General features: G+C 44.1%; 1 pseudogene; it reads left to right on the top strand.

Moving 5' to 3' along the window:
- Positions 1-9244: 9244 nt before the first annotated feature.
- LOC139239373 (uncharacterized) overlaps positions 9245-22986 on the top strand; it is a 95390-nt pseudogene continuing 81648 nt past the window's right edge.

Here is a 22986-nt window from a genome sequence, read left to right on the forward strand (position 1 = left end):
AGAAAGCAGGAAGGGGGTACTGAAGTTTCATGTTCAGCCATGAACTCATTGAATGGCGGTGCAGGCTAGAAGGGCTGAATGGCCTGCTCATGCACCTATTTTCTATGTTTCTATGTTTCTATCACACTCACTGACTAACATTGACTTCCTGTTAAGCAACACCTCAATATCAAAATTCTCATCCTTATTTTCAAATCCCTCCATGGCCTCGCCCCTCCCTGCCGCTGTAATCTTCTCCACCCCACAACTCCTCATGATATCTGCACTCCTCTAATTCGGCCCTCCTGTGCATCCCTGATTATAATCGCTCAATCATTGATGGCCTGGGCCCGAGGCTCTGGAACTCCACCCCCAAATATCTCCGCCTCTCTATCCTTATTCAGGACGCTCCTTAAAACATAGCTCTTTGAGCAAGCTTTTGTTCAGCTGCACAAATTTCTACTGATGCGATTCGGTGGCAATTTTTTCTCAATCTCTTAATACACATGTGAAGCGGCTTGGCACATTTCACTGCATTCAAGGTGTCTTATAAATACAAATTGCTGTTTAGGCACCGGGAAAAGCCTACATGAACCTGAAACCTCACTGCTCTCTCACTCTCTCTTTCCCTCTCTTTCGCTGTCTATCTCTCACTTCCACTCTGTCCGTCCCCTTCTGTCCATCTCTCTATTTCCCCATCACTCTATCTCTTGCTCCCCCTCCCTCTAATTGGCCTTTTCTCTCTCACTCTCTCTCTCCCCATCGTTATCTTTGTCTCTCTGACTGCCTGTCTGTCTCTGTCTGTCATTCTCATTCTCTCGCTTTCTATCTGTATGTCTCTGCGTCTGTCTCTATATATGTTTCTGTGTCTGTCCCTGTCTTTCTCTGTCTGTATGCCTCTCTGTTTGTCTCTGTCACTGCCTGTATCTCTGTTTCTGTCCCACTCTCTCTCTCTCTCTCTCTCTCTCTCTCTCTCTCAACCCAATATTTAATTTTCTCTTTCTCTCTGTTTCCTTGCTCTCTCTCCCCCCACTATCTCTCTCTCTCCCAATCTCTCTCTCTGCCTCTCTCCCCAATCTATCTCTCTCACCTCTCGTTTTCCCCAGTCTCTCCCTCCTCAGTTTCTCTCTCCCCTTCTCTCCACTCGTCTCTCGCAAGTCGCGCTCTCAAAGTTTCTCTCCCCAGTCTTTCTCGCTTTGCCCAGTCTCTTTGTCTTTCTCCAGTCTCTCTCTCTCCATATTCTTCCTCTCTCCCTCTTCAATCTGTCCATATCCTCAATCTCTCTCTCTATCCTCCACTCTCATTCTGTCCCACTATCTCTGTGTCTTTCTGCAACTCACTATTTCCCTCTGCCCCTGTCTCTCGCTGCCCCCAGCCTCTCTCTCTCCATTCTGTCTCCAACACTTTGTGTCCCAAGTCTCTCTCTCACTTTCACAGCCATTCTCTCCCCTAATCTCTCTCTCTCACTCTCCCCGTTTCTTTGTCTCTCTCTCTTCTGCTATCTTTCTCTCTCCCTGTCTCTCTCTCCCTGTCTTCCACTCTGTCTCACTCTCTCTCCCACTCTATATCTCTCTGTCCCTCTCTCTCTCAATTTCCTATGTACCTGTTGCTCACTTTCCCAACCTCTCATTTTTGTTCACACTGACTCTCTTTCTCTCTCTGCCTCTGTCCGTCTCTATCTCTCGATCTATAACTCTCGTTATGTCAGTCTGTATTTCTCTCTGTCTCTGTATCTATCTCTGTCTCTGTCTCTGTTCCCTTGTCTGCCACGCTCTCTATGTCTCACTCAGTCTGTTTGTTTGTCTGTCTGTCTCTGTCTCTGTCTCTATCTCTGTTTCTGATTCCCACTTTCTCTCTATCTCTTTTTCCGCAGTCTCTCTCTCTATCCCACTGTTTGTCTCGCCTCTCATTTTCGATCCCCCACTCTCTCTCTCCCGCTCTCTCGATTTCCCCCAGTTGCATTCTCCAACAATGTCTCTCTCTTTCTCCAATCTCTCTCCTGAACTCTCTCACTCTGCCTTTCCCAGAGGCTATCTCTATCACTGCTCTCGCTATCACATTCTCTCTCTCCCCCACTCTCCATCGCTCACTTTCCTCAGTCTCTCTCTTGTTCTTTCACTCACACCTTCTCTGCCTCCCCCAATGTTTCTGTCTCCTTTCTCTCGCTCTCTCTCTTCTCCCCACTCTCTCTCCCACCTCTCTCGCTTTCCCCCGGTCCCTCTCTTTCCCACTATCTCTCTCCACCTAATTTCCCTCCTCCACTCTCGATCTGGCTTTCCTCCAAGCAAACCTTCCCCCCTCTATCGCTTTCTCAATTATCTCTTTCCCCTCTTATTACATTGCTCTCTCTCCAAAGACTCTCTCTATCACTCTCTCTTACCGAGCAGTGCCGCCCTCCTCTAATCTCTCTCACTCTTTCCCGCAGCCTCTGTCCCACTCGCGTCTCTCTCTCCCTTTCCGCTCTCTCGCTCTCTCGCTCTCTCGCTCTCTCGCTCTCTCGCTCTCTCGCTCTCTCGCTCTCTCGCTCTCCCACACATTATTTCACCCATTCTTTTTCACACTCTCTCACTCTCTTTCCCCCACATTACTCTCCCCTCTCTCCATTTCTCCCTGCCTCTCTCTCCCGCAGACTCACTTTACCCACTCTCCCACTCACTTGTCTCTCTCTCTCTGCCCCCACTCCCTCTGCTTCTCTCACCCACTCTCCCTCTCACTCCACCTCTCTACCTGACGCTCAGGACATCCGAGGGTTCTTGTGTGCAGCCGCTGTTTTAAAATGCAGTGCGTTTCGCCCCGGCTCGCAGCACAGTATCGGCATTCGGCAGCTTTTCACATTCTTAGTGGTTCAATGCTCCAGTCTGGAGCGGTATCCAGGGCACAGGCGCCGAAATTGGTACAGCTCGCAGGCACTGAAATCTGCTCCAGCGGGTCCAAAGAATATGATTGTGTGATGTGATTGAAAAGAGTGCTTGCGGATTGCAGCCTCTGCGTCCAGGGCTGCATGGCAAGCAAAGACAGGTGCTGGGCAGCATCGAGATAACTGCACAGCCGCACAACTTTGGTGGACCAGTGGCTAATATAGAAACATAGAAACATGGAAATTTACAGCGCAGAATGAGGCCATTTCGGCCCATCGTGTCCGCGCTGGCTGAGAAAGAGCCGCACAGCCCTTGGTCAGCAGACGTAAAGGATACATATAAACCTACGAACAATAATGGAAAGCCAACGAGAACCCAGCCCAACCAGTCCGCCTCTCACAACTGCGACACCCCTTCAACTGAAAACATCTACACTCCACCCCAACCAGAAACATGTGAGCTCCTGGGAAAAGGAAAAATCAAATAAAAACCCAGGCAAATTTAGGGAGAGAAAATCTGGGAAATGTCCTCCCTGATCCATCCAGGCGATCGACAATCGTCCAGGAGATCATGCTGGCCGCATTCTATTCCCTGCAGTACTTAACTTTATATCTGTGCCGTCCAACAAACGGTCATCTAGTCTAATTCGAATTTCCCGCTCTGTCCATAACTCTGCAGTTTACTGCACTTTAAGTGCCCATCCACCATCTCTTAAAAGTGGTGAGCGTTTCTGCATCCACCACTCTTCCAGGCAGCGAGTTCCAGATCCCCACAACACTCTGCGTAAGAAGCCCCACCTCAAATCCGCTCTAAATCTTCCACCAACCACCTTAAAACTATGCTGCTTTGTAAAGGAGTCTCCACCAATGGAAAATACCCTTATTGTCCAGGCCCCTCAAAATTTTGTACACCTCAATTAGATCTCCTCTCAAGTTCCTGTTTTCCATTGAGAACAGACCCAGCCGATCCAATCTATCCTCATAACGACGAGTCTCCAGTCCAGGCACGATCCTTGTAAATCTCCTCTGCACTCTCTCTCGTGCAATCACGTCCTTCCTATAATACGGCGACTGCAACTGCACGCAGTACTCCAGCTGTGCCCCAACAAAGTATTATACTTTTTAAGCATAACCTCTCTGCTCTTATATTCTATTCCTCTCCAATAAAGGCAAGCCTTCCCTATGCCTTGTTAACCACCTTATGCACCTGGCCTGCTACTATCATGGATTTGTGGACACGCACTCCAAGATCCAGTTGTTCCTCTGGTGGCCTACCGCTTATTATGTATACGCTTGCCTTATTAGCCCTCCCAAAGTGCATTACATCACACTTCACTGAATTAAATTCCATTTTCTACTGCTCTGCCTAGCTGACCAGTAGCTTGATATCCTCCTGCAGCCCATGACTTTCCTCTTTATTATCAGCCACACAGCCAATGTTTAGTGTCGTCTGCAAACTTCTTAATTATACTACCTATATTCAAATCTCAATCGTTGATATATACCACACAAAGCAAGGGCCCCAGTCCTGAGCCCTGCGGAACCCCACTGGAACCATCCTTCCTATCACAAAAACATCCATCAATCATTATACATCCACATAAACCACTGACGTCACTCATACTGTCAACACCCATCCAGGTTTATCACTGATTTCATTCATACGGGCAAAACCCATCCAGGTTTATCACTGACAGTCATAGTGTGACTACCCATCCAGGTTTATCGCTGACAGTGATACTGTAACTACCAATCCAGGTTTATCACTGAAAGTCAACTGTGACTACCAATCCAGGTTTATCACTGAAAGTCAAACTGTGACTACGCATCCAGATTCATCACTCAGCTCACTCTTACTGACAAAACCCATCCAGGTTTATCACTGACCACACCATACCACACTCATACTGGTACCACCCATCCAGATATATCCAGATACATCACTGTCCTCACTCATAGTTTCACTACCCATCCAGGTTTATCACTGACCTCACTCATACTGACAGAACACAGCCTGATACTGACCTCAATCATACTATCTGTACCCATAAACATACGTAACTAATTTCACTTATACTACCCCTACCCTTCCAGGTTTTTCACTGACTCACACATACGGACACTACACATCCAGATGCATCACTGACTTCACTCACAATGTCACGACACATCCAGATTTATCACTAACCTCACACATACGGACACGACACATCCAGATATGTCACTGACCTCATTCATACCTTCAGTACCCGTGCAGGTTTATCACTCACCCCACTTTTACAGACAAAACCCACCCAGGTTTATCACTGTCTTCCCTTTTACTGAGAAAACCCACCCAGCTTTATCACTGACATCACTCCCACTGACACTACCAATACAGATACATCACGGACCTCACTCGTTCTGACACTACCTATCCAGATACATCACTGACCTCAATCGTACTTTCACTACCCATACAGTTACATCACTGACCTCAATCATACTATCACTACCCGTTCAGGTTTATCACTGACCTCACTCTTTCTGACAATACCCATCCAGATTTATCACTGACCTCATCATACTGTTACTACCAATGCAGATACATAACTGACCTCACTCATAGTGTCACAACACATCCAGCTTTATCACTGAACTCACTCTTATTTTCACTACCCATCCACGTTTATCTCTGACCTCACTCATACTGTAAGTCCCCGTCCAGATGCATTACTGATCTCACTCATATTTTAGTACCCATCCAGATACATCACTGATCTCACTCATGCTGTCATTACCCATCCAGATACATCACTGATCTCAATCATACTGTCATAATCCATCTGGGTTTATCACTGACCACTTTCGTATTATCACTACCTATCCAGGTTCATAACTTACCTCACTCACAGTGGCATTACCCATCAAGGTTTGTAACTGACCTCTCTCATACTTTCAACACCGATGCAGATACATCACTGACCTCACTCATACTATCACTACCCATCGAGCTTTATCAATTATCTCACTCATCTTGTCACTACCATTCCAGATACATCAGGGGTGCACCGTTACTCCGTGCTGCTGTTTGAGATATAAGGCGCTCTCTGTCACTCTTTCTGAAATCTCGCCGATCGAGGGCAGCACTGTCCAATATAAAGGAGTAGTTTATCATTCCTGTAGATTTAGTCATGAACATAATTGAATATTGAACATAGTACCGATTTTAGATTATTTGAAAGATAATCGGGTGAGGACCTATTAAATGAACTATCAAAAAATATAATGTTATAATGTTACAAATTCTGTAAAGTTTTGAACATTGAAATAGGTTAGTTTCGAGGTTTGAATATTAAGGCCACATCTGAGAAGTGGAAGAAATTCAATTGAATGAATTGATTTCATCGGGTCATGGAAATTATATGAAGTCTGTAAATGAATCAACTCTCACTTCGCATTATTCCTGTCAAACTGAAAGATTCGTACCATCAGTTATCCTCAATAGTTATTGAAATGATCCTATTCTCTGATTTGTAGTATATTAGTTTACATCCAATACCTGGTGTCAGTATAATGTTTTATAAGGATACTTAGACTGATAAGGGATCCTGCTGGTTAGTGACTGTAATTACTATTACTCACCCTGGAACCTACATGTTTCTGCTACATATTAATTACAGTAAGTTGAGCACAACACATTTACACAAGTCTTCTAGTATCAGTTCTTATCTCACAGAATATATTTTAAACCATTCCCCAAACAAACCCTGAGCTCAATTCAACAATTCAATCCCAATCAAATCAATCAATAAATTCACTGATTGAATGAAGTAAGATATGTAACCATGGCCGGGAAATTAATCTGTCTTGTTAAATGCTGGCATTCAGATTCACTGTTACTGTTTAAATTTCAAGGAAATCTTGTGTTGGGCAGTATTCGCTCAGTACCAGAACATTAAAAAATATGATCCAGGTTCGCACCTCTGTAGGCATATATTCAGCTAAATCTCCCTCCCTGCAATTAATTCGTGTTGTATGGTTTATGCTCTATTTCGAAAGTTGGGGATTTCCATAATGATGCTGTAATGACTGAACTTATAAAGAGGATTACTGAAACCCTGAAAGGTGTTGTTTACATTGAGAGAATCTGTAACTGTATTTTGGAAGTTCTGATATTAGTAGCAATGTGCCATCCAAAAGTCTGTATTTTTAATCCTGCACAGTGAACCCAATTCCTGCAGCATGCAACCTCACAGTGTGAGATGAACATGGCTTCATGTTCCTTACTCAGGGGATCTAATGATTAAGTAATATGAATTGATATATTGATCTGGGCAATATGCAGATCTGTAATAAGTTTTAAATATATTCCAACGTAATATGCTCTGTATAGAAGACTGTAGAACCTGTTGGCTGCATCTAACTGGAATTACTAACGAGCAGAGACAATTACTTTCCATGGAAACTAAAATTAATTTCAGTCATTGAACAGGGTAAATTAATGCGTCTGGTCCGGCAATTTAGATATGAGACATAAAGTATGTTATAATCTACGTATATAATAGAAAAATAGAAGTTCGCAACAAAAGGTTCACTGGCACAGCATGACCCAATGATCACTTTACACCCAGACGCTGTCTCTGAACCATGGAACAGATCATTTCATAAGTAAAATTCTCTGGTGCACCACGACCTATTGATTATTTTCGCAAATATGGCGTGTTTAGAAATTGATCTTCAGAATAATTGGATTTTCCCGATTGTCTCTCCTCGATATTTAAACATATTGAATTGTGTAGCTAAGTGCAGCGGGAATGAAATCTGATGCTGATGTGACCAACTGATTGACACTAATATGATGCTGTAACCTGAGAGTCTCACATCTTCAGCCAGTACCTATCCAAATATAACACCGACATCAACTGCACAGCAACTAGCCGTCCAGTTATATCGCTGCACTCATCTTCACTCTGACTAACCAACCAGTTATATCCCTAACCTCATCTTCACTCCCACTACCCATCCAGATATATCACTGACCTCACAGAGGGTTTAAATCTGTGGAATTATTTGCCTCAGTGAGCTGTGGAGGCAGGGTCATTGAACAAATTTAAGGCGGAGATAGACAGATTTTTGAGCAATAAGGGAATAAACGGTTAAGGGCAGCGGGCAGGGAAGTGGAGCTGAGAACATGTTGTATTGTATAGCGTTACTCACATAGGGTTAATTATGATATTTAGTCATTTACAGTGTGTTTCTGCTTCATGCCTCATGGATTGTTCTTGATGCAGGGAGAGAGAGAGAGAGAGAGACCGATCTTGAGGCGCATACCAGCTTGTTTATGGAATGGTCGGCGCCTCGAGATCTCATGCTTTGTGGACGAGCAGCTGGGGCCTTACAGATTAGGAGTTGGCCATAAGCCACATGTTTGTTAAATAGTATAGTATAAAGGAACGTACTGTCCAGTAGCTCTTTGAACTTCACCTTGGACCGTGATTCACGAGCAGTGCCGGGACCCTCAAGGCTCCAGACCACCCGTCGTTGTGGAGTTCCCGATGGGCTGACGGGCGTGAGCTTTGTTGCATCTTATCATACTTCTCTATTTCTTCGTAAACTGTATTATTATATTTATTTTCTCTCAGTGAACAGTGTTTTATTCTTTTCTTCATTTGTCTTGTCTCTTATTTAACATTCATCCAGATCCCGAACCTGGGCCTATTATTATCGATTCAAAACCTATGGGCGTCACGAAAAGGATCTGGTAAAATGTTTAAGAGAAAAGACAAGAAGCATTCTCCTCCTGCGGGAGAGAAGTATAGAATACCAGGGTGGGGCACGAGGGATGAGGGTTTTGGCTCTCTTGCCAATGTGCTCGCCCAGTTTGGACTCCCACAACATGGGGATATGCCGTTATTGGAACAGAACAAAGATAGAGCCGTACCCCACGGGGTACTGTCTCTCCTGGAGGAAGCGGGCTTCCCACAGGATAAAAATAGTTTCCCACAAATGGGATGGATTTTGTTGACAGCCTTAAGGGCGATGTGTAAACAACTTAAGGAAAGTGAGGCAGAAAACCTACAGTAAAAAACAGCTGTTTATGTTTTGCAACGTCAAAACTCGACCCTGACTGAAGCGGTCGCACTGCACAAGAACAGGTGGACAAGGTCAATGAACAATCAGAAACTTTAATATGCCGTCTGGCGACAGTACAAAATAAAAAGAAAGCCAGACGACGGAAATTACAGATGGATTTGAAATATATCCTTTGTACCGCACTGACTTGCTGCTGCATGTGGTATGGACTTGCTCAATCAGATACCAATGAGTATTTAACAGCCAATGCAGAATCATGTGGGGAATGTATGCCTGCTGGAAAAAATTGTGGGTGGTGCACCAAAAATATCTGGTACTCCTTTGACTCAGAATATGAGTGGACAGATGGAGGGCGGGGGTGGACAGGAGGAAACTAAAAACTCTCCCCCATACGCTCTGGGCACGGAAGCGAGACCCCTTATGACAAATAAGACGAAACAGCAAGATGGGGAACAGCCAGTAACCACTCGAGGGGTGCGTGACTTCACCACGAGTGAGTTACAAGAAATAGGGTCACGATTTCGCCAAAAACCCGGGGAATCATTATCAGAATGGCTAACCCAGATTTGGGTCTCGGAAGAGTTAACAAAAATGTGGACTATGACTATGGACCAGCTAATCACAGCAGTGCTATGGAATGTCCAGGGCACAAGTTCGCTTTGGGACATGGTTACAACAGGGGTCTTGCAAAACTATCCCTCTACCGTTGATTGGGAAGCGGAGGTAAAACCTTGGAATACTATGGTGGAGGGTGTGATACAGATGCGCAACATGACAACACAAGGAGGAATATATCACCAACCATATGGGGGGCCAGATCAGGATCTCTTTATGGCAGGAATGTGGAGCAGGCCGATGATGAGGTGTGTGCTACTCGCATTATTGGGACCAGCCCAAGTGCAGCAGGTGGGGCACGCTTGCCTATTGTTAGGACGGTTAGCGGATGCAGAGGATCGTGTGAGACAGTCGAGAACGGCTATTGTAGAGGGTGATCGGGACCAGCGACAAGGTTCGTACCTCTGGGAAAGGTACAGGATCAGGAAAGGCAAAAAAAAGAATTACACGGAGAGACATGTTCACGGCTTTACCGAAGGCAGGGGTCCCCAAGGGAAAAATTGATGGAATCCCAACAGCAACGATGTATTCCATGTGGAAGCAATACTGTGTCCCGGGAACAGGGAAGTGTGAAAGGAGGGAGGTAAGGGAGACTAAGCCGGATAGCAGTAAGTCTGTGGATGTGGAGAAACCACCTCCCGCTAGCGTATACACCAACGTAGAAGAGCTGTGGAGGGCTAGTAATTCCCTCGACTAGGGGAGTGGCTGGGATCCGGGAGTACTAGAACCACATCAACCCAAGCTCCCGGGAATCTGAGGCCACACATTCCGATTATGATACATTGGCGGGGGCGGGGTGTGGGGGGGGGGGGGGTCATACAAAGACATTTTGCCGTACTTGACACAGGGGCGGAAGTTACTATTATCCATGGAAATCCTAGGAAACACACAGGGACCCGTATGACCATTAATGAGTTCGGAGGGGAAGAAACGCCCGCTGTCCGAACAACTCTCAAAATGGCGTTGGGAAATGGGCCTCCGCGCTGGGTAACGGTTTTAATATCGGCAGTAAAGGGACATATAATTGGGATGGACCTTTTAAAGGGAACCACATACAACACCTCATTTGGGCGATTCTCATTCGGGATACGGGCGATCACTGTGATTGCAGAGTAAGCAAAGTGGGAACCAGTGGTAATACCACAGCCATCGCGTACAATGACTATGAAACAGTACCGAATATCTGGGGGACAAAAAGAAATAGGGGAAACCATACAAGGGCTCTAGGAGGCGGGTATCATTGGACATGCGGTGTCCCCCTATAATAGCCCTGTTTGGCCTGTGCAGAAACCCGACAAAAGTTGGAGGATGACTGTGGACTTTCAACAACTGAACAACTTTGCCCCTCCCCTGGCAACCGCTGTCCCAGATGTAGTAACTATAACAGAGCGGCTGTCTGAAGAAGGTGCGTAGTGGTTTGCGGTAATCGACTTGGCCAATGCATTTTTCTCCATTCCAATAGCGGAAGAATCGCAGGACCAGTTTTCATTCACTTGGGAAGGGAGGCAATACACGTTTAAACGCCTACCTCAAGGTTACCTACAAAGCCCTACCCTATGCCACGGATTGGTGGCCCGGAACCTGGACATGTGCACGTTGGCTCCTAATGTCACTGGCACACTACATCGATGATGTACTAATAAGGGGTCCCACCGAGACAGTGGTGTCAGAAGCCCTACTCACTTTAGTCCAACACATACGAGACAGGAGCTGGGAGATACATCCGAAGAAGGTGCAGGGCCCTAGCCAGACTGTCCAGATTTTGGGGATCCAATGATCTCGGGGTGAGCGTGTCATACCCGAGCCTGTGAAGAATAAAATTCAAGAAATGGCCACCGCCACTAATAAAATTGTGACACAACGGTTCGTGGGACTATTGGGTTACTGGAGGAGACACATGCCTCACCTCACGATGTTATTAAAACCGCTGTATGCCGTAACACGAAAAAACGCCAACTTGGAGTGGGGAAAGGAACAGCAGGTGGCTTTTGATGCAGCCACAGAAGCCGTAACTCAAGCTTTACCCATGTCCCTGCGAGTGCCTGAGCAAACTTTTGAGCTACAGGTATCCGTTACCAATTATACTGCAGTATTGAGTTTGTGGCAGATTCAACATGGCACTCGTATACCATTAGGGTTCTGGTTTAGAAAATTGACAGATGCTGCGACTCGTTACACTTCATTTGAGAAACAATTATTAGCATGTTATTGGGCCCTAACAGAAACAGAAGGACAGACAGGGGACGACAAAGTCAGTTTAAGACCAGACCTACTCATATTATCCTGTGTTCTCTCAGGAAATGAGATACACAAGGTCAGGCGAGCACAGCAATGCTCCGTAGTGCACTGGAAATGGTATATCGCAGACAGAGCAAGTAAAGGAAAAGAAGGAATCACCTGACTACATGAGCATGTAGCTGAATACTCACAAACAGCTGAGAGTGAACTTACGCAGTCGTCTGTCAGTTTAACCAAAGAGTCACCGATCTCCTGGGGCGTGTCTTTTGAACAGTTAACACCTGAATAATGCAGCCATGCCTGGTTCACAGATGGCTCAGCGATCTATATACTGACTCATGGGCAGTAACCAATGGCATGGCGTGCTAGATGCGAAACTGGCATGAACATAACTGGCAAATAACCGGGAAAGACTTGTGGGGAAAGCACCTATGGGAACAAATATGGTCCAAAGCCCAGAAGATGAAAATAACTGAATATCATGTGGACGCTCACAAGAAAAACCCTTCAAACAACTCTGATTATAATAACACCGTTGATAATATAGCCCGGATACGGGCTGTCAAAGAGGTGGAAGAGGAAGAATATGGCATTGCCAAGTGGGTCCACCACAAATCTGGACATTTGTGCATTCAGGGTACGATACAATGGGCACGAAATAGGGGGTTACATTGGACTACGGACTGTGTTAAACAGATCATAAACACCTGTGAAATTTGTCTAAAAGTGAAGCATTTTGCCCTACAACGACAACCCGGTGCCCATATTAAGAGAGGGACTCAACCAGCACAAATACGGCAAGTTGATTATGTCGGACCTTTACAATTGAAACAACGGTTCCAATATTTGCTCACTGCTGTTGATACCTATTCTGGACTTTTAATAGCTTTTCCAGTGACTAAAGCGAATCAACAAAGTACGATTAAAGGACTGGAGAATTTAAGCACATACAACGTTGAGCCAGAAGAAGTACAGTCCGATAATGGGTCGCACTTTACAGGTCAAACAGTGCAACAGTGGGCGGTAGACAACGGGATCTTTTGGATGTTTCACATACCTTACTATCCGCAAGCTGCATGGTTAATAGAACGCATGAATGGAATACTTAAGCAACAGATTAAAATATTAACTCCCACTAAAGCATTGTAAGTGTGGTTAAAGTTCTTACCACAAGCAGTGCGCAATCTGAATCACCGTCCATTGCGGGGGGCGGGTGGGGGGAACTCCCTTAATCCACATGTCAGGTAAAGTTCGTGTCCCTGCTATTGAAAAAGGAAATCAGACTCAGGACACCGTTTGTGAAGGAGGAAAAGCGTGGGTGCAGTACCCCCAGAAACCCTTACAAGCAGGGGAAATCGTAGCGAAAGGAGAAGGAAACACGTATTGGGTGCTCCTGACTGGTCAAGTTATTCCTCTCTGTGTTGACAAGCGTAAATTGACTAAAAGGGATTGAAGTAATATACTTATGCTTCCTCCCACAGGAATTCTGCCCAAAATGGCGACTTACCAACTCGTGCTGGCCTTCTCTGTGTCTCGTTGTCTGTGACTGTGCTGCTTCCATCCTCAAACGCAGCATGGAATGGCCGTATAGGGTGACGCTTAGCTAACACTGATCATACGCAAGAAAATTTTACCTGTCCTTCCAGGCAAGCCTGCACTTTAGGACACTGGAGCGTCACTTGTGACGTATGTAGGTACTGGGGAGGCCCAGGACAGGTGCTATTAACAGTAAGAATGGGGACCAGCATCACGTTATCAATCAAGTGGCAAAAAGATATGACAATGATATGCAATGTGCACTCCAATGTGTCGTTATTGCACAGCGTTACATGGTTAAGGAGTTGGGCCCGCAACATTAAGCATTTTAAGAGCCCCATGGAACATTTGCAACGACTGCACGCTACATGTACACCTCTGCTTACATCCGCACCCATATTAAATCTCACACTACAAGTCTGGTATGCGGACAAATCGTCTGACACTTGTAATATATCAATTAAAACAAATTTGAAAACATTAGTGAGACAATGGCGTGATATATTAGCCACAATATTAGTTGGCATAGGAACAGGAATAGGAGCATTAAACTCAATGGATATCAAGACCTTACACAACAAAATACAAAAGGTAGGGAGACTCACTGGATATGCAATCCGATTGCGAAATGCATGGGACAGAAGTCTCACAGAACAGCTGTTTTCGAGTTGGCTGTCGGACGTAATGCGACGGAAACACATAGATGAAACTACTCAAGAGATAGGGAGTGTCACCGGCCGACAACAAGAATTTGGTCATCACAAACACTGCATGTTTGAAGAAGTAACCCGGCAACTATTAAGGGCCGATTTAGAACGTATTGCCATGTCAGGGCATACGGATATTTGCAGCAAAATATTCCACTTCGGCAACAGAAATATAGTGGTACAACCTGATATGCACCATACACATTGTGATAACCAGGGGTGTAACTTTACCATGAGAATAGTCAATATCACAAAAACCAAATTTTGGTGCCAGTTTATAGTGCTTCCCCACCTGTTTGGCCAAAATCTGTGGGTATCCGAGTTCAAGGGTGGATGGATTGATGCTCGCAATAGAACTCACCAAGCTCAAGATTGTCAAATATGGCCTTTCGGAAAGGTCTGTCCTTTGCACACACATGTGTTTGAACCATGCTCCCTACAACATACAGCGGGAACGTGTATATGGACACTTGTACCATACAATGAAACAATTTTACATGAAATCGGACAGAATCATGTTTGTATTACTAGTGTCTATCCCATTTATCTTGACAGCGCCCGTAAAGGTCCTCCTCTAAATGCTTGCTCTAAAGATGTGTATATCATATATGATCTTCATTCTAAAAGGTCATATCGATTGGAATGATGGAAAAATGTAGTGTGCCATCGCACCGTCCTCGGCACTACTAACCTTCCTCCCACTTTAGACCTAACTCGTTGAGCTCAATTTCTGAAAGATAATATAAAGGTCACAGACGAACTGAGCAAACGAGGACGTACTCTTTATACTCTGCAAGTTGCTATTACTGATATTACTGCTTGTATGTATTCTTTGGTGTAGATTGCGGGCGTTGCTTGCACATAATCTACGTGTAACTGATGCATTATGCCTTCAACTTGATTATATTCCTTAGAATGTCTGAATATCGAGGGTGGATTGTATTGTACAGGGTTAATTACATAGGGTTAATTACGATATTTCATCATTTACAGTGCGTTTCTGCTTCATGCCTCATGGATTGTTGTTGATGTAGAGAGAGGGAGAGAGACCGACCTTGAGGCGCACACCAGCTTGTTTATGAACCGGTCGGCGTCTCGAGATCTCATGCTTTGTGGCCGAGCAGCTGGGGCCTTACAGATTAGGAGTTGGCCAAAAGCCACATGTTTGTACAATAGTATAGTATAAAGGAACGACCTGTCCAGTAGCTCTTTGAACTTCACCTTGGACCGTGATTCGTGAGCGGTGCCGGGACCCCCAAGGCTCCAAACCAGCCATCGTTGCGGAGTTCCCGACGGGCTGACGGCCGTGAACTTTGTTGCATTTTATCATACTTCTCTTTTCCTTCGTAAACTGTGTTATTATATTTATTTTCTCTCAGTAAACGGTGTTTTATTCTTTACTTCATTTGTCTTGTCTCTTATTTAACATTCATCCAGATCCCGAACCTGGGTCTATTATTATCGATCCAAAACACGTGTTCAGATCAGCCGTGATCTTATTAAATGGCGGAGCAGGCTCGAGATCCAAACGTTGTGTTCTTGATCCTATTTCTTATGTTCTTATGTTCACCTTCACATTCACTACGCGTCGAGTTACAGCACTGCCCTCAACTTCACTCCCACGAAACATCCAGTTACATTACTGACTTCAACTTCACTCGCACTGCCCATCCGAATATGTCACTGACCTCCCGTTCACTACAACTACATATCCGGAAACATCACTGAACTTGCCTTCACTCACTTTACATATTTAAGAAAGGAGGGAAACAGAAAACGGAAAACTATTGGCCAGTTAGCCTAACATCTGTCATTGGGATAATGCTGGATTCCATTTTTTAAGGAAGTAGTAGCGGGGCAATTATAAGTTCAAAGTACAGTCGAGCAGAGTCAGCATGCTTTTATGAAATCGAAATTTTGTTTAACAATTTTGCTCGAATTCTTTGAGGATGTAATGCATAGTGTGTATCAAGATGAACCAGAAGATGTGTTGTATTTGGATTTCCAGAAGGCATTCGATAAGGTGCCACATAAAAGGTTACTGCACAAGATGAGAGCTCACAGGATTGAGGGTAATATATTAGCGTGGATAGCGGATTTGCTAACTTACAGAAAACAGAGAGTCGGGATAATTGTTTCAATGTCAGGTTGGCAAACAGTAACGAATGGGGTGCCACACGGATCAGTGCTGGTTCCGCATCATTTTATAATGTATATTAATGACTTGAATGAATGGACCGAGTGTAATGTAGCCAAAATTACAAAGATAGATGGGAAAGCAAGTTTTGAACATGACGCAATAATCTACAGGGGGAATAGATAGGGTAATTGAATGGGCAAACATTTGGTAGATGGAATTTAACGTGCGAAAATGTGAGGTTTTGTTCGGAAATATAAAAAAGCAAATTATTATTTAAATGGGGAGCGATTACAAAATGCTGCAGTGCAGAGTGATCTGGCATATCGCGAGCATCAAATTCAAAACATTAGCATGCAGGTACAGCAAGTAATCAGGAAGGCAAATGGAATGCTGGCCTTTATTGCATAGAGCATGAAAGTAGGAATTACCTGCTTCAACTGTGCAGGGGGTTGGTAAGACCACACCTCAAATACTGCTTGCAGTTTTGTTCTCCTCAAACAAGGATATACTTGCATTGGAGGCAGTTCAGAAAAGGTGCACAAGGTTGATTCCTTAAATGTAGGAAGAAAGGTTGTGCCTGTAGACCTTGGAGTTTAGACGAGTGAGAGATAATCTTATTGAAACATATACGATTCTGAGGGGGTTTGACAGGGGACAGGGTAGATGCAGAAAGCATGTTTTCCCACATGGGATAATTTAGAACTAGGGGACATCGTTTCGGAATAAGGAGTCGCACATATCATACAGGAATGATGAGGGAGTTCTTCTCCCAGAGGGTCGTGAATCTTTGGAATTATCTAACCCAGAGAGCTGTGGCGGCTGAGTCCTTGACTATATTTAACGTGGAGATAGGATGATTTTTGAAAGATAATGGAGTCAAGGTTTATGGGGAGCAGGCGGTGAAGTGGACTTTAGGCTTCGATCTGATCAGCCATGAACTTATCGAATGGCGGAGCAGGCTTGAGGGGTCAAATGGCCGACTCCTGCTCCTCGTTATTATGTACGTTTGTCCAAAGGACAATCTTCTATCCCATCAATTACATTAGCATACATTATATACAACCAGAAATCTCAGACCCTCTCGGACTGAGATACAGCATTAATTCAATTAGTACAGTATGACCTGCACGTTACATACCATTCCAATAATTTCGTAGACAATCAGACTGCGAAGCCAATGCATTCCATAAGCACAGATTGAGCTATGGATTATATACCAGTCCAAAAATCCAGAGAGTAAAATTGGTACAATGAATAAATAAATGTTGAAATAAATAAAGAATGAACACTTACCTTGCACTCTGCCGGCGTTAAGTGGCGGCTATATCAAGCAAATTTCATTCATTGGCCTCCAAATCCCTGTGCGGTATGGAAGTCCAAATGTTCAGCACCCACTGATTATCTATTCGATCAGAACAAAAATAACTACATTTTAGATCACAGTCTATTAATCTCAGACAATGTCAGACTCAAATACAGTATCAATTACACGAGCACCGAGGGAACTACACATTATATATCAGTCTAAAATTGCCAGGAAGTGTCAGAGTGGCATACACTTTAAATACTGTATAAATACAGTATAACTATCTGAGAACTCACTTTTAGAGTGGAAGCAAGTCTTCGTCGATTTCGAGGGACTGCCTTTGTTGATGATGTGACGATAATAAATACTCCACCACAGACAGAACTGCACATTATACACCAGTCCAATTATGTCAGACTGTGTCAGACTGAGATACCGCATCAATTCCATAAGTACTGACAGAACAACACATTATATACCAGTCCAAAATCACATCGATTGTCAAACTGGGATACAGCATCAAGTCCGTCAATTTTGTGTGAACTTCATATTATATACCAGTCCCAAATTCACATATTTCGACCTCCACCTTGACTCTCGCTTCAGCTCAGTCTCTGCTGAAGCTCTCATCCATGCCTTCATTATCACTACACTTGACTATTAAAATGATCCTCCTGTTTGGCCTCCCACATTCTACCCTTCGTAAACTAGAGGTGATCCAAAGCTCGGATGCCCTTGTGCTAACTCCCAAAAATCCCGCTCAACAATCTCCCCTTTTCCCGGTGAAGCTACGAATCCATTTCAAAATTTTCATCTTTTTTTCAAATCTTTCCATGGCCTCGCAACCCCCCCCCTCCCCACCCCTCCCTATTTCTGTATGCTCCTCCCCACAATGAGCTCCTCTGATCCTACACTCTTGAGCATCCCTGATAATAATCGCTGAACCATTGGTGGCCTTGTCTCTGTTGCCTAGGCCCCCCCGCCCTCCCTGAACATCTCCGCCTCTCTACCACTCTTTCCAACTTGAAGACGCTCCTTAAAACGTCACGAGATCTAATTTCTCCATATTCGACTCGGTGTCAATTTAAAAAAAAATAACATTGCAACTGTGAAGCGCCTTGGGATGTTTCACTATGTTCAAGGCGCTACATTATATCATTTGTTGTTCTTGTTGTTTCAAATTGCACCACTGATGTAAAGGTTAAGATTTGTCTGATTTGCCATCTGTCTCTCGTACATCAGCGCCAAGCACACTCGTCTCTGAGTTAGAAGTTTCAAGCCCTCCGTGAATTTTAGACATTTGAATAAGATCAACACTCATTCGTCTAAAATCGAGAACATTGGCACATTCTACAAACTCTCTCCTTGTAGGAAAGCCTTCATATCTCACGAATCAACCAGGTGAACCTTGATTGCATCTCCGCTAAAGCACATTTACTTCCTTATGTAAGGAAACCAGAACTGTACACAGTACAAGTTCTCTGTTGCTTTCTCGCACCAATGGTCTTGATGAAGGGAGAGACAGCCTAAGTGTCAATGAGCCGAAGTGAATCCGAGCTACGCTTGAAAATGTATTAATTTACATCTTTAGCAGCAAGATGCTGGAGAGAGTCGCGAATCAGTGAAATATTCCATGAAACAGTTGTCGAATAACATTAAAATCAAACATCCCTTGAACTATTTGTCTATGAATTCAGAGCGGGGGTACCGCCTGTGAAATCAGTCCAAACCTTCAAAGCAGAATACCGCCAAACGGGGTTTTTAACCCCACGACTCAGAAATTAAGAGAATCATGCTCGACTGAGCCATCCACGCCCAAGCCATTATCACAAACTGACGAATTGCCCATCACCTTACCCAATACATGTCAGCTGATTCATGACCCAGAAATTGACCAATTGACAATCACCGAACCTCACACATGTAAAGTGACCCAGCAGCCAGAAACTGACCAGGGCATCATTATATAAACCAAAAGTTGTAAACTGACTGACCGTCCAGAAATTGCTCCAGTACCAATTTACTGAACCAGAAACCATAGTGCAACCCATCTGCTTAAAATGATGGCAACACTCGGTCTAATTCAGTTATCAATAATTATTGGCAGGAAATATTACCAGTTACATTACGGATGTTGAAAATTCAAAGCATATTACAGTATCAATAAAGCGATTAGATGGAATGAACAGTAAAAGGAAAATAACAATGGGATTGAATGTTCCAACAGGTGTGAGAGAAGCGATCACACCGTGAGAGAGCTACTGACATGATTTGGGATTGTCCAGAAACAACACTGACCAGAGAGATTGAAGGCGAAAGGTAGAAACCAACGTTAGTCGTAATATCATTAAAATCTGAATGCATTTTTGTGAGAAGTGAGTGGTGAATTCTATTATCATTGGAGATGCTGCTGATCATTTGACCGGATGCCTGATTCGCACACAAAGGAAACCTGCACTGAGACACTCAGGTTACATTATCCTATTAGTGACAGTCAGCTCGGCACAGCAGTGCGATAGTATATTCCCGCTCATGGTTACAATGGAACAGAATATTTTTAAACAGAGGTATTGAAGATGAACACTCAGAGCAACCGAATAATTGAAACAATGTACCTTCAATCATCAAACTCCCTGTCTGGAGAACCCTAAGAACTTTGGTAAACTGCCCTGTTCAATTGCGAGTGTAAAGCTCAGTAACATAGATTCTAATGGAGCAGACTTTCGTTAGAGGTGCTAATTCAACAAAGGGACTGTTCATGAAGGCGTGCTGGGAGTCTTGACCACATTGCCAATGTGTGATTCAAGATGTCTGGAAAAGTACAGAGAAGGAGGCGGCGAGAGACTGTGGAGAATCGCAGTCAACACTAATTTCTGTCTGGTAGCGGGCGGGGGAGAGAATTAAAAGTCACTGGAAAGTGGAATGTCAACGGGTAGATGGTTCTAGTCATCTGGAATGGTCACACAGCAGCCGGTCCAAAGTGACGAAAAGAACACTCCCTAGCAAGCAGTTCAAGAGACAGACTAACTGAATGGGAGCTTGAACAGAGTCAAGAAAAACACTAAGGAGTTTAACGTTCCCATATCATTGGAAATATATTCTCTGCATCGACCAACGAAAACTGAGCCTTTCCTTCTCCGAGTCAGAAGAATTGGCAATTCTGAGGTGTGAGTTGCACCACTCACTTAAAGTTTGGCTGAATCGCCATCTGTCTTCCGTGGCTTAGCTTGGAGCGCACTCAACTCTGAGTTTTGGAGCTACAAAACCGGCATGAATTCCAGACAAAAGAACATAAGAACATAAGAAAAAGGAGCAGGAGTCGGCCATTTGGCCCCTCGAGATTACGGCTGATCTGATCATGTTATCAGCTTCACTCCCCTGCACGCTCCTCATAGCCTTTAACGCCCTTATCGTTCACCAATAAAGCTATCTGCCCCTTAAATATATTCAATGACCGAGCATCCACAGCTCTCTGGAGCAGCGAATTCTACAGAATTGCAAACCTCTGGGAGAATAAATTTCTCCTCATCTAGGTTTGAAATGGGTGGCCCTTTATTCTAAGACTATGTCTCCTAGTTTAACATTCTGCTATCATTGGAAATATATTCTCTGCAACCACCTTGTCAAGCCCCCGCATTGTCTTATAATTTTCAATCAAAGCAACTCTTATTCTTCTGAGCTTCAGTTTGTATGGGGCCCTCTTACTCAGCCGATCCTCCTAAGTCAACCCCCTCATCTCCGGAAGCAACATAGTGAACATTCTCTGATCAGCCTCCAATTCAAGTATATGCCCCCTTAAATATGGAGATCAAGACTGTACACAGCACTCCAGGTGTGGCCTAACTAATACCCTGTTACAGTTAGAGCAGGAATTCCTTGATTTTATACTCCATCCCCCTTGCAATTAATGCTAACCTTCCATTTACCTTCATGATTACTTGCTGTACGTGCATACTAAATTTTTGTGTTTAATGCGCAAGGACGCCCATACATTTCAGTTTGCCTCTCATTGTTCTGAATACCTGAGTATACAGGACGAATTAACTCAATCTCTCCTCATAGGACAGCACTCACCTCCAAGGAATCAAGCTGACGAACCTTGATTGAAATCCATTTTTATGTTTCCTAAGCGAAGCAGACCAAAACTTTACACAGTGCAAGCGCTTCGTTATATTCTCGCACCAATTGGTGCTGAACGGATACTCAGCCTGAAGTCCCAGTGAGCCGAACTGACACCGAGCTGCGGTTGAAATTGTATTAATTTGCATCTTTAGCAGCAAGATGCTGGAGAAAGTCCCGAATCAGTGACAGATTCCCAGAAACTGTTATCGAATAGCATTTATTTCAAACATTCCTTTTTATGATCGCCCATGAATTCAGCGCGGGAATCACCTGTGAAATCAGTCTAAAACTGCAGAGCACAAAAACGCCAAACGAGCGTTTAAACCCCACGACTCTGAAAGTTAGCGTATCATGCTCGACCGAGCTAGACAGGCCCAAGCCATTATCACAAACTGACCAATTGCCCATCATCTAACCCAAAGCATGAAAGCTGAGCCATGCCCCATAAACTGAACAATAAACCATCAACGGAACTAACACATCCAACTTGACCCAGCAACCAGAAACTGACAAAGTGATCATTACATAAACCAACACATGTAAACTGACCGATCACCCAGAAATTGGTCCAGGATCAATTAACTGAAGCAGAAACCTTAAAGTTACCCATTCCCCTTAAATGATGCCAACACTCGGTCTAATCATCAAGTGTTGGCTGGAAAGATTAACCTGGAAACCTTGAAAGATGACTGCTGTAGGAAATTCAAAGTATATTCGAGTCTGAATAAAGCAAAAACGTGGAATAAACAGTAAAAGGTGGAGAATAATGGGGCTGAATACTCAAACAGGTGTGAGAGAAGTGAGCATAACTGGAAATACAAATTTATGCAATTCGGGACTGTCCAGAAAAATCACTGACCAGACAATTTGATGGCGAAAGATAGAAACCAACGTTAGTCCTAATATCCATCAATTCTGGATGCAGCTTATGTGAGAAGTGGCGATTTCTGTCCTTCTTCGAGAGGCTGTTCATCACTTGACTGGATGCCTGATTCTCACACAAAGGAAACCACCTGCCTTTAGATGCTCAGATTACCTTATCCCATTCGTACCAGTCAGCTGGGCACAGCAGTGTGACATTTTATTCCCACTCATGCTTACAATAGAATATAATATATTTAAACGGAGGTATTGAAGGTGAACACTCAGAGCAATACATTAATTCAACAATGTCCAGTCAATCATCAAATTCATTGTCTAGAATACCCTAAGAGATTAGGTAAACTGACCTGTTTAATTGCGAGGGTCAAGCTCAGGTAACGAAGGTCCAGTTGTCTGTATTGGTGGAAACGTTCTCAAAAACTGTTCGTCACATGTAACGTTTTGGAATCCAAGGGAATCAAGGACGAGTGGTTTGGGTGGGAAAGTGGCGTTGATATCAAAAATCAGCCATGAACTTAATGAATAGCGA

This window comes from Pristiophorus japonicus, chromosome 27 (genome assembly GCF_044704955.1).
Source record: "Pristiophorus japonicus isolate sPriJap1 chromosome 27, sPriJap1.hap1, whole genome shotgun sequence".
Taxonomy (NCBI): Eukaryota; Metazoa; Chordata; class Chondrichthyes; family Pristiophoridae; genus Pristiophorus; species Pristiophorus japonicus.